Raw genomic sequence first — 13,691 nt, 5'->3', positions numbered from 1 at the left:
CCAGGTTTTAGTGAGCACATGCCTTTTGCCCTTTGTTTGGAATTCAGCTGCAATGCCAGCGGTGGAGCAGCCATATTGTGACCACAAAATGACATGAGGGCAAAAAACCATATGCGAAGATAGAGATGCAGGGCTCCTGGGTGGCTCACTTGGTTAAGCATTGACTTTTGGTCTCGGCTCAGGTCATGATCTCATGGTTTGTAAGTTCAAGCCCCAAGTCAGGCTCCACAGCTGGCAATGTGGAGCCTGCTTGGGATACTCTCACTGTCTCTCTCTGCCTCTCCCCTGCTTGTGCTGTCTTTGTCTCTCTCAAAATAAATAAATAAACTAAAAAAAAGAGAGAGAGAGAGAGAGAGAGAGAGAGAGAGAGATACAGAAAGATAGAAGGGAAGGCTTCTGACCTGATGTCACTGTCAACCCTCACACTCCTTGTTACCTGAAAAAAACTTATGTTTTTCTGTTTTTTGCTGCTGAAAACAATTGTAAATTGAAACACTTCCCATGGTAGTGATTTTGAATTAAGGATCCAGGAGACAGAATTTCTTTTGCAACTCTCTGTGGGACTTTGAACATTTAAAAAATTTGTCAGCCTATGCAATGAATAATGCACATTGTTTTCACAAGTCTTTCCCATATTTCTCATTGACATTTTAAAATCAAGAAATATTTGAAGTCTTAAAATTATGGTACTGTCAATGTTTGAGTTGATTTTTAAATTTTATTTAAATTCCCTTACTATTTTCTGGTTGCATGGAAATTTCACTTAGGACGTGGTATATTGATTTAAAATGGTTTTCATGATCCCTGGTTGACTTATATATTTCATATATCTTTATTTTGTCCTTTTGGAAAATGGAAATAATTACTTGTTCTTATGAAACTCAAATGATATAAATGAGTTGTAATTTCTCTGTATGCCTTTGGTAGTTATTCAACATTACTCCTATGAGATATTTTGCTTGGTTCCTAATGTGCATATGAGGATCCTGTAAAATAAGATTTTAAGTATGTCCAGGATTATTGCTTAAGCTAATGGACTTTGGATTTTCCAGGGTAGCACTTGAGAACTGATCTTATTTTTGCTGAGAGCCTATCAGATATTCTTCACCCAGATCAGACTTGAGGGATAAACGAATTTCATTTGACCTTTGTACCAGGCTTAAGTGCTCCTTATAATTCAGTGATATCTGCTTTTATATTTCATGTCATGTTTATGGGTTCCTGTTTCTCATCCCTCCCATGACTTTGCAATTCAGTACAGAGTTTATAATCCGTCACACAGTTGCCCCTCAACGTGAAGTTTCCTTTTGTTGTAGATATGCTACTCTATTCTTTTATTCATAAATGATTAAATCTCTACTTATAGTAAATTACTTATTCATCCATTCATTTATTCAACAAATATTTAAAGAGTGCCATGATATAACAGATATAGTTCTAGGTGTCAGGAATACAGTTCAAATAAAGCTGACAAGGATATTGCTCTTATGAAGTTGACATTCTAGCAAAAGCAGACAATAAACCATGCTGTTTTACGGCAAGGGATGGACCTAGGGAATGGTGGAAACAGGTTTCCTAAAAATCATAATCAGAAAAACCCAGAATCCAGCAGCCCGGAAAATATCTCCCTTGACTGAAATGGTCTTGTGCCCCCTTCTCCTTAAAATTCTCTCTTGCCCTTCAACTTATGGCACTGGCACAAACCATAAGTGCTCACTAATGGCTTAGAGTCATGAATAAATTTAGGAAGGACTTGTGAAACACTGTAGATTAAAAAAATTTTTTTTTTAATTTTATTTCTGAGACAGAGCATGAGTGGGGGAGGGGCAGAGAGAGAGGGAGACAACAGAATCTGAAGCAGGCTCCAGGCTCTGAGCTGTCAGCACAGAGCCTGACATGGGGCTCCAACCCACGAACCATGAGATATGACCTGAGCCAAAGTCAGATGCTTAACCGACTGAGCCACCTAGGCGCCCCAAAGCTGGAAGGGAATTTAGAGATAATATGGAAGCCATATTATCTGGGATCCACCTGGATTATCAGTTTAAACAATTCGCCTTTGGACCCTGATGGAATGGAATATCAGGTGTACATATCCAGGCCAGGATGTCTTTCTTTGGTGGTGCCAAATTGAGAAGGTTTCTACAGATGGATGCCAAAATATGAAGGAGACGCCTTGACATGGGTGGATTGATGGAACAAAATACTAAAGATGAACTTTTATTTATTATTGTTATTTTATTATTTCATTTATTTATTTATTTATTTTGCTATTTTGCTATTTTGCTATTTCTATTAGAAAAGTTTACTTGGACCAAAACGAGAAAAAGAAATATCTGGATTTAATGACCTTACTCTCTTATCATTTGTCTTTCAACAATTATATAATACAGAAATATAGAAGTAACTATGAGTGGTGATTACAAAGTAATCTGATTATTTAAACCCATATAACCTACACATTATGACAAGGTGTTCTGTGCCCATTACTTTGTAGTTTCCGTTCAGAGTGACTTTTAGTGCTGGGTTTCTCCTAGCCAATGAGAAATCAGAGATAAATAAAGTCAGTTTCTTAGTGGGGTCAGGATAATTCTTTGTGGTACAAGACCATCCTGCACAATGTAGGATAGTCAGCAACTCTGGCTTGTAGACACTAAATGACAGGGGCATCTCTCTCCCGTCATTATGACAATCAAAAATTTTCCCAAACACCCCTGCTAGGGAAGGGGGCTGCATTGTCCTCCTGATTGAAAACCACTGGTAATGGGAAAAAAAAATAAGTAAACACATCACTTCCACATGACACGATACGTGCTTGGCTAAATGTTTGTGTTCATTGCTATGGGAGCACAGAGTGGGGGCACCTAACCAAGTCTGGTGGTTCTCACAGGCATTTAAATCAGGGTTCTTCCTATCAAAATAATCCAGTAATACCATTCCTATTCAAAATATTTTAGAAATTCTTTTCTGGATTACTTTTAGAGCCTGAGTCATGTTCTTTTGAATTTGTTCAACATAGGAAACTTTCTTCCTTTGGAAACATCCCAAAGTTGCTTGTAGCCAAGTCTTGTGAATAAGACAAGCGAACAAGCTGGACAATATTATTTTTAGTTAAAAACAGTTTCACGGAACACAAAATTATGAGCTGACACTTAGTGGTTATTGAATAATGAAGAGCACTTAGCCCAGGTTTTAATAAGAGGTACCCCTGATTTCACTATTTTTCATATTCTTATTATTACAAGATTTTAGCACTCTGTTAAGCATTGGGGATACATAAATGAAAGACAATTCCTGCCTTTAAGGAGTTCACTATCTAGTGAGGGAGGTAGACAAGCAAACCAACAAGTGCAATTGCAAAATGTGTAAGTGCAGGCTAGAAGAGATATATTTGTGCTGCTCTGGGAGGGTAAAGGAGGGGCACTAGCTCAGTCTACCAGTGAAGAACGCAGGAAGTTTGCCGAGGGAATTTGATGCTCTAGCTGAGTTTTGAATGTACAGTGCTAATTAGCTTGGAGGAGGAATGGAAGGTATTCTATGAAGAAGCAGCAATATATCCAAAGATACAAAGTTTTCAATTAGCAATAACCGTGCCTCAGATAAACCTCATTGGCTACGATACTACTGCCACTGTGCAAAGCTCCAAAGACGCAAAGTGTGGTGCACTCTGTGAGCTTCACGTACTTTGATGTCTGGAGCAGAGGGGTTGGGATGACCCTGTGAGATGGACAACATCCTTCATTATACCATTTTTATGTACCTTATCAAAGAATTTGGACTTCGGCTGAAGATGAAGGATGGCCATGAAGGACCTGAAGGGTAGAAATCTGATGATATTTGCATTAAAAAAATTTTTTTTAATATTTACTGTTGAGAAAGAGACAGCATGAGCAGGGGAGGGGCAGAGAGAGAGGGAGACACAGAATCTGAAGCAGGCTCCAGGCTCCCAGCTATCAGCATGGAGCCCAGTGAGGGGCTCGAACTGACCTGAGCTGAAGTTGGCCACTTAATCAACTGAGCCACCCACGTGCCCTAATACTTGCATTTTAAATCATGCTAGTAATATAATGGAAAATGAACTGGAGGAGGGTGAAACTGGAGATAGAGTGTTATTAAGATTTGAGGAAAGAGAAATGATGAGGTCTTAAATAAAGAGATAGGAGTGGGGATTAAAAGGAGAGGAAGGATTCAAGACATTAAAAAAATTATAAAGTAACAGTAACTAAAACAATATGGTTCTGGATCAGGAAAAAAGATTCATTCTGACCAGTTGATCAGAATAGGGAGTTCAGAAACCAACATGTGCATGGGAATTATTTATGCAGTAAATCTGTCATTTTAATTTAGTAAGAACAGGATGGAATATTTCATGAAAGGTGTTGGTGAGAGGGGTATATTAAGTTTCTAATTAATAAGTTACCAAAAACCTGGTCCCTCAAACAATAAGAATTCATTATCTTACAGTTCTATAGGTCAGAAGTCCGACATAGGTGTCAGTGAGCTAAAATCGGTGTCAGCAGGACTGCTTTCCTTTCTGGAAGGCTATAGATAAGAATCTGTTTCCTTGCCTTTTCCAGTCCTAAGTGCCACCCTCATTCCTTGGTTCTTGGCCTCCTCTTCCATCTCCAAAGCCAGCATCATTGTATTTCTTTTCTTTTCTTTTTTTTTTTTTACACACCTCTTCCTCTCTCTTTTATTAAAAAAATTTTTTTAATATATGAAATTTATTGTCAAATTGGTTTTCACACAACACCCAGTGCTCATCCCAAAAGGTGCCCTCCTCAATACCCATCACCCACCCTCTCCTCCCTCCCACCCCCCATCGAATTAAAAGCAAAAGTGAATTACTGGGACCTTATGAAGATAAAAAGCTTCTGCACAGCAAAGGAAACAACCAACAAAACTAAAAGGCAACCAATGGAATGGGAAAAGATATTTGCAAATGACATATCGGACAAAGGGCTAGTATCCAAAATCTATAAAGAGCTCACCAAACTCCACACCCGAAAAACAAATAACCCAGTGAAGAAATGGGCAGAAAACATGAATAGACACTTCTCTAAAGAAGACATTCGGATGGCCAACAGGCACATGAAAAGATGTTCAGCGTCGCTCCTTATCAGGGAAATACAAATCAAAACCACACTCAGGTATCACCTCACGCCAGTCAGAGTGGCCAAAATGAACAAATCAGGAGACTATAGATGCTGGAGAGGATGTGGAGAAATGGGAACCCTCTTGCACTGTTGGTGGGAATGCAAATTGGTGCAGCCGCTCTGGAAAACAGTGTGGAGGTTCCTCAGAAAATTAAAAGCAGCATTGTATTTCTGTAAGCATTCTTCTATAGTCATGTTTCCCTCTGACCATAGCCATGAAAAATTCTGCTTTTAAGTATTCCTGTTATTAGATTGGGCCCATCCAGATAATTCAGGGTAATCTCCTCATTCCAAATTCCATAACCTTAATCACATCTGTAAAATCTCTTTTGCCATGTAAGGTAACATTTAAAGGTGCTGGGGTTTAGGGGGTCACCCTCTTTTATGGACCATTATTCTGCCTATCACAGGTGAAGAAGATGCCAATTTAGATCCCTACCTTACGCCATAAACAAAGAATAAATTATTTATGGATTAAAGATCTAAACATAAAAACAAACAAAACTACCAAAACTATATAGAAAACTATATAGGAGGATATCTTTAAGCAGAAGACCTTCCTGGCTAGGGTAAGAAACCCAGTGGTCATAAATAAATTTATGAAACAGACTTGACCCGATAAATATTCAAAACATCTGTACGATAAAAATCACCACAAAACCTACAAAGTTAAGAGACAAGCATCAGGCTGGAAAAAATACTTGCAACATATATAACAGACAAAGATAATATTCATATAGTATGTAAAGATTACTTCCAAACCAATAAGGATAAAGCCCAACCTGACAGAAAAATGAGCAAAGGATAAAACAGGTGATTTAAAGAAGAAATAAAAATAATCAATAAACAAAGAAGGAAGGGAAAGCAAACTCCTGTAGTTATTAGAAAATATTATTTAGGAATTTCTATATATGCACTAAATCTTTAAAGAAAGCAAGAAATAATAAAATACATTCAGGATAGTGCTTCCTGGACAGAGGGGTGAGGTAGAGAGGAACATGCTGGGAACTTTAATATTATTGATGTTCTATTTTGCAAATTGAGTGGTAAATTCATAGACACTCATTTTTATTTTTAATTACTTTAAACTCATTTTTTATGTATATGTATCCAATGGTTCGTGATTTTAAAAATGGAAAATCAGGTTGTTTGTTTTGTTTACTTTTATTTTGAAACAATCTCAAACTTACAGAAAAGTTGCAAGAATTGTGCAAAGAATTCCCATATATCTTTTGCTCAGAGAACCTATTCAAGTTTGGCAATGTCTCAATGATATTCTTTATAGCAAAAGGATCGACTTCAGGTTTATGTGTTTGTGATATTAGGATTTATAATAAAAAATGTATATCTAGTCTTCATCCCTTTTTTTTTTTTTTTTTTTGCCCAGAGATCCTAAAACCCTTGGAATTTCCTAAGTCATAAGAGTGACAAAGGTGTATTGGTATTCATTACAAACTGCTTTCAACCGCAGGTGACTTGGAAAGCCCCTAAGGATGGGGGCCGGTTGCCAGGGGGAACCAACCAGGCAATTAGGAGATTGGAAAGTTCAGTCCCACCCTTCTGACCTCTTGCTGGGAGAGGGGCGGGAGGTTGAATCAATTGCCAATGGCCAATGATTTCATTAATCATGCCCAGATAATGAAACCTCCATAAAAACCTCAAGGATGGAGTTCAGTTGGTGAATGCATGGAGTTGAGGGGATAGTAGTACACCTAGAGAGCATGGAAGCTTCTCCCCTCTTACCACGTACCTTGCATATGCATCTCTTCCGTGTGGCTGTTATCCTTTTATAATAAACTAGTAAACACAAGTAAATGTTCCTATGAGTTCTGTGAACTGCTCTAGGAAAGTAATTGTTCCTGGGGGGGTTATCGGAACCTCTGATTTATAGCCAGTTGGTCAGAAGTACAGGTAACAACCCCGACTTGTGATTGGCATTTGAATTGGGTAGACGAGATGGATGGGGTACCTGGGTGGCTCAGTCGGTTAAGTGTCTGACTCTTGATTTCAGCTCAGGTCATGATCTCACGGTTCATGAATTCCAGCCCCACGTTGGGCTCTGTGCTGACAGTGCAGAGCCTTCTTGGCATTGTCTCTCTCCCTCTTTCTCTGTCCCTCCCTATTTCTTTCTCTCTATTTCTCTCAAAATAAATAAAAATAAACTTAAAAAAAAAAAGAGTGAAATTTCCCCATAGCCCTATCCCCAGATATATCCATTAGTAACATTAATCTTTGATAGTCTGAGGATTTTTTTTCTCTAGATTTTAGGTGTATGAGGGAGAAGACAATGGTTGGATTGATCCAGAGTGGGTTCTGTGAATAATCTTTCAAAAAAATTATGACGTTGCTTGTCTTGGCAAGAGTGGAGTTGAAGGGATGGATTGTGGGATCTGGCTGGACAACGTAGGAAGTGAAGCCAGAGGCAGCTGACTGATCAGGAAGAAATGGAAAGAGGTGAGGACCTAGAACCTTGAAGTTAACCATGTTGCTAACATGGTGGAGGATCTGGAGACATATGAAGACTTTAGAGCACTTGGGTTCAAGCGCTGGCTCAGCTTTTGACTTTGGATTTCTCAGCTGCTCATTAATTTTTCAGAGCCTTTATATTTACACCTCATTGCTTAAGCACACAGAATGATTCATACTAGTTGAAGTCAAGAAACAAATCAACATTGCCTTCACATGTGAGTCTGACAATTTAGGGGTCTTGGTGACGTTACAGTTTTACACCACCAACTTTGATGTTTTATTTCCAGTTCATAAAAGAAACACCATATTTTGTTTCAGCTACTATTTTCCTTAATGAGACAGTAATTTTTCTGGCTTCTGTTGAAAGATCAGAACAAATGGCAGACCTTTACTGTTTTTGTTCGCAATCCAAACAGAAACTCTCTTGTGCTCCAGGTTTCTTACAGAATGAATCTATTCCTTGATCTAAATATAATTTCTCAGTCATCATTATCAGAGTTAATCATCCCTGAACTTTTCAACGTTTTCATTAGGCCTATAGTTTTATATATGTCATGAGAGGCATCTTCTCTAGCTTTGGACTTTGGGTTAAAGTCAAAAATACTTCTTCTTACCATTGTTTTTATGCCCACATAGTCTTTCTAATATGTCAAGTGACTCATTTGCAAAATTTACATGACGGAAAACTGGGTTTCAAGTCTTTGTCTAAATAACAGTCACTCATCTTCAAGCCAGTGTAGAACAGCCTTGTGTACTACTGAAGCAACAAGTTAAAACATGTTGCAATCTTCTCAGCCCACACAGTTCCTCCTCTGTTTCCAGGAATCATAAGAGAAAACAATTGGTCTCCTTAGTTTGCAGCACTACTATGTTGCTAATCTGTGATTTCAATTATCCATGCTCAAGACGAAAGGTATTAATATGGATACAACAGCTAATAATGCGCTGGGGCTTTCTTTCTCATCAGCTCAGCATTTTAATTTCTACGACAAACACCACTTACTAACACACTGGGACCTGGAAGGTGGATGCGTTTTCCTGCCTTCTCAGATGACTGTTCTTTAATGGCTCCTTAAAAAATTCCTCGTTTGTGAATAATGAAGTTGATGTATAAAGCAAACACTGTGTGCTTGATTGTCAAACCAAAAACTACTTCATCGTCTCCTCCTCCTCCTTTTTTTTCTTGTAAAAGGAATAGAAGGGGCTAGCTGCTTAAATGTCAGACTCTCGGCCGCAGAGCCTGGCCATGTTTCAAAGCCTCTGAAAGACGTCTAGAGGACGAGTTGGGGGCAGTGGAGGAAACCACACCTTCTCTAACCTTTTCTCCCTCTTAGCTAGGATTCCAACTCATGTCTGTCTGATTCTCTTAACTGCTAGATTATGAAAAATTAGGTCTTTGAAATGAGAGCGAGGAAGAAAAAAAATGCCATCATGTATATTCATTTGGTTTGGGAATAAAAGGGTGCCCTATAATTTAGAATAAGAGACAGGGATGACTCATTACAACTCTGAAGGTTATTAAGGAAATGAATAAATCGGTCACACCACTACAACTCTGCTTGTCATCACAGCAGCATTGCCAATTTCCCTATACAGTTGGTAATTGCTATTCCATATCTTCTTACATGGAATATAAGACCCATTCTGGTGTAACGATAAATATTAGAATAGTCTCAAATCCATCTTTAGACGAAGCTATAAAAAGCTGTAACTAGAGCAGGTGCAAACTACCTCAGAACCTTGGAAGGAGTCATTCAATATTACAGCACTGAAAATCCACGGAATTATCCAATGTAATAAAAAGTATATATAAAATTTGATAATCGTCAGTGTAAAAAGTCCATAATACTTGAAAATTAAGACTGTTTTGATAATGTTTAGTTAAACCCATACCCCAAACCAGGCAAGTGATACAAAGCTGAAACCCACTTGATATTTCTTCAGCTTAATAAGTCTATAAATGTTTAACAAAAAGAATAAAAGCAATATGCATTACAACAGCTTTGTTTGACTCCACTTGGACAAGTAAGATCTTTGGTTTCTTGGTAGTTTTCCTCATAAAGCTGACTGATTCTCAATCCATTTCAGCTAATGGTTTACTTAAATATGTCTTGGTTACTATGATTGTCAGCCTTGGAGTTCACTGTTTTTTGCCTATTCTGGAGCTTCTGTTACCGCTGTTGTCACAAAGTTTGCCTGTACCCAAGCCTTCTCTTATGTTTCTTCTTTAAAGAAGAAGAAAGATGGTCACGAAGTAAAAAAAGGGTGAGAAGCTAAAGAGCACACGCCCCTTCAGCTCCTGTCTGTAATCGAAAGCTCCATCACATTTCATCCAGAAATTAAGAAGCATAGTCTTTGGAAATGGAAATAAATAAAAGTCAGTGTGCAGAACAGTTGAGAGCAAGGACCTTGGCCTCAAGGAAGACCTGGGTCCCTATTCTGGTTTCTTTTCTTTTTCTTTTTCTTTTTTAAACACATTTTTAAAAATGTTTATTTATTTATTTTGAGAGACAGAGAGAGAGAGAGAAAGTGCTAGCAGGGGAGGAGCAGAGACAGAGGGAGCAAGAGAGAATCCCAAGCAGGCTCCACGCCGAGCATAGAGTCCGATGCAGTACTCGATCTTACGACCTTGAGATCATGACCCCAGCCAAATCAAGAGTCAGTCGGGGACACTTACCTGACGGAGCTGCCCCTCTGGTTTCTTCCCTTATCCCTGCATGACTTTCGACAAGTTCTGCAATCCCTCCAAGCCTCTGTTTTCTCATTTGTAAAATAAGGATTACAATAGTACCTATCACGTAGAGTTTATCGATAGGATCCAATTAGATAATGCATGTAAACACTACATGGTGCCTGGCATATGGTAAGCATTAAAACATGCTAGCTAATAAAACATTGGTGCTATTAATATAAAAATATTTTTGGTTTAAAAATGCCCTATGCCCTTGGGAGGAGATGCTCCATATCCTTTTGGGGATATCTTTATTCAGAAATGACGTGGAGCCCAAAAAGTGCTGTACTTACATCACTTTATTAGTTGAGAAGAGACAGGTTTTGGACACAACTTTCTCCAGTATCTTTGATACTTCTTTTTCTTTGATGACCAGTTCTGTTTCAAATTTGATGTCTCTCTCTAGTGACTCTCCCTCTACCCTCAAGACCACCTAGGGTCTGCCTGCCAAGGGATCCCACAATAGTGTTTGAGGTAAACCCAGGGCTTTTTGTCCCCTTCACACCAACAAAAATCTCCTTTTTCTATGGTACATTTCTTCTATGTATATGGGAACCCGGGTATAATTTTTGGGGCCCAGGCATATTAACATTTTTTTAAGTTTATTTATTTATTATGAAAGAGAGTGAGTGCAGGCAGAAAGAGAGAATCCCAAGCACCCAAGACTTGAACCCACAAACTGTGAGATCATGACCTGAGCTGAAATCAAGAGTCAGACACTTACCCTACTGAGACACCCAGGCACCCCATATTTATTCTAATTGTTTATATGTTTATTCAGTGTTCCCAACCCATTATGTTATTTATTGAGTGCCTACCACCATATTTCATTGAGCCTAAAATGCATTGACTCTTGGTGGACATGGGGGAGTTGGATGAAGGGGGTCACAAGTGCAAACTTTGCATTATAAGATAAATAAGTACTGAAGATGTACTATGAGCATGGTGACCTAGTAACACTGCTGTATCGTATGTATGAAAGTTGCTAACAGGGCAGATCCTAAAGTTCTCATCACACGGAAAAACTTTTTTTTTCCTTTCCTTTCCTTTCCTTTCCTTTCCTTTCCTCTCTTTCCTTTCCTTCTTTCTTTCTTTCTTTTTCTTTGTAAGTATATGGAGTGATGTAAGTTAACTAAACTTACTGTGGTAATCATTTCACAATATATGTAATTCACTATGCAGTACACCTTAAACTTATACAGTGCTACATGTCAATTATATCACAATAAAATTAAAAGGGAAAAAAGTAAAATATGTTGACTATAACATACACTTTTATTTTCTATTATACAAACAAAGAAAAAGAAACACAGCTAATTTCGCTATATCGTGCCATTAATTGTAAGAGGCATCCCAGTTTCAGATATGTTAAATGTAACAACAGATATTGATTTAGATGCTGGGAAACCAGATGTAAACAAATAAAAGTCAGCCCTCCGGGACCTTGCATTCTAGAGTGAAAAATACAGAATATTCACAAAGAAAGAATATCTATATGTAATATAATTTCAGGTGGTGAAGAAGAACTCTGAAGAAAAATACAGCTGGTCAGAGGGAGAATTGTACTATAGATAGAGTGGTTGAGGGAGGCTCTACTGAGGAGGGAGCATTTGTGCATAGACCTGAATGAAGTGAGGAAATAGGCCATGTTAAGTTTTGGTGGAGGAGCTTTCCGGGCAGAGGAAACAAAGGGCAAAGTCCTGAAGTGAGGGACGCCTGGCTGTCTCGGTTGGCAAAGCATGCACTCTTGATCAGACCCCACACTGAAGGGTAGAATTTCCTTAAACAAAACAAAAACAAAAACAAAAACAAAAACAAAGGTCCTAGTTGGGAGTGTGCTTGCTCTGTTTAAGGAAGAACTTTGAGAAGGCCAATGTTGTGTGCAGCAGAGTAAGCAAGGCACAGGGGAGCAAGAGGAGGGCTGGTGATCTAGACAGGGCCAGGTCATTTGTAGACTAAATCTGGAAGCATGAAGATAGCTACTGAAGGGTTTTAAGCAAGGGTTTAAGCATGATTGGGGCGCCTAGGTGGCTCAGTCGGTTGAGCATCCGACTTTAGCTCAGGTCATGATCTCACCGCTCATGAGTTCAAGCTCCACGTTGGGCTCTGTGCTGACAGCTCGGAGACTGGAGCCTGCTTCGGATTCTGTGTCTCTCTCTGTCTCTGCCCCTCCCCAACTCCTGTTGTGTCTCTGTCTCTCTCTCTCTCAAAAGTAAATAAACATTAAAAATTTTTAAATAGAATGATATGATCAACTTTATAATTGTTGAGATCTCTCTGGCCGCTGTGTGGGAAATGAAAGGTAGGAATCCAGGAGTGGAAGGAAGGATGATTACCTGTGAGAGATGATGATAGCCTAGGCTAGAGCAGTAGCTTTGGAGGAGAGGAGAAATGGTAAAATTTAGAAGATACTTTCCATGTGCAGCAGATCAGGACTGAATTATATGGAAAGTGAAGAGAGTGTGGAATCAAAAATTATTCCCAGAGTTTTGGTGTGAGCAACTACTAAGTTGTGGGACCATTTATAGAATGTGAAGATTTGGGGGGCAAAAATCAAGAGTTTAGTTTTGGATATGCTAATTATTAGGCCAAAAGAAGTTGATGAGAATTAGTTGGATATTTGAGGTTGAAGTTCAAAGAAAGGTCATGGCTGGGGACATATATTTTCAACTAATCTGCATGAAGATGGTATTTAAACACACCCAATATGATCCTCAACACTGGATTTGATATGCTTTAAAAAGTTTCTCTTGGGGTGCTTGGTGGGTCAGTTGGTTAAGTCCCTGACTCTTGATTTTGGCTCAGGTCAAGATCTCACAGTCGTGAGATCCAGCCCGGCCATGGGCTCTGCCCTGGGTGTGGATCTTTTTTAAGATTTTCTCGTTCTGCCCCCCTCTCGCTTTCACTCTCTCTCTCTCTCTCTCTCTCTCAAAAACAAAAAAACAAACAAAATGGTTCTCTGGTGGCTCAAATGTATAGCCAGGCTCAAGAACCAAGACCAAAGGAAAGGAGGTAGCTGACAGTAGGAAGAGAAGGGATGAGACTAGAAGAGAAGGGAATCAAGGAACTAATCGTTGGTGGACTCCAACATTTAGTGGATCAGAAGAGGAGGCAGAGAGTTCAACAACAGGATTGACAGATCAAAAGAAGCTTGAGGCAGGAAGGAAACTAGGATGGTGTCCTAGAGGTCAAATAAAGACAGAGGTTCAAGGAGGAGGGAGTAATCAGCTGAGTCAAGTACTGCTAGAAGTACTAGTAAGATAAGGGCTGAGAGTTAACTGTTAATTAGGCATGATGATTGTATTACAAACAGAAAGGAGATAACGAATGCTCTT

At 38.9% G+C, this 13,691-nt stretch overlaps 1 protein-coding gene, 1 long non-coding RNA gene and 1 pseudogene across 2 annotated transcripts in view; 2 read left to right on the top strand and 1 right to left on the bottom strand.

The window, feature by feature from the left end:
• Positions 1-13,691, top strand: part of LOC128314062 (uncharacterized) — a 263,838-nt gene that overhangs the window by 32,648 nt on the left and 217,499 nt on the right. The gene's annotated exons all lie outside the window — the stretch shown is intronic.
• TLK1 (tousled like kinase 1) overlaps positions 1-13,691 on the top strand; it is a 196,332-nt gene that overhangs the window by 20,684 nt on the left and 161,957 nt on the right. The gene's annotated exons all lie outside the window — the stretch shown is intronic.
• LOC113598411 (uncharacterized) lies at positions 3,534-3,642 on the bottom strand (annotated as a pseudogene).

Source organism: Acinonyx jubatus, chromosome C1 (genome assembly GCF_027475565.1).
Source record: "Acinonyx jubatus isolate Ajub_Pintada_27869175 chromosome C1, VMU_Ajub_asm_v1.0, whole genome shotgun sequence".
Taxonomy (NCBI): domain Eukaryota; kingdom Metazoa; phylum Chordata; class Mammalia; order Carnivora; family Felidae; genus Acinonyx; species Acinonyx jubatus.
This window is presented reverse-complemented; position numbering and strand designations above follow the sequence as displayed.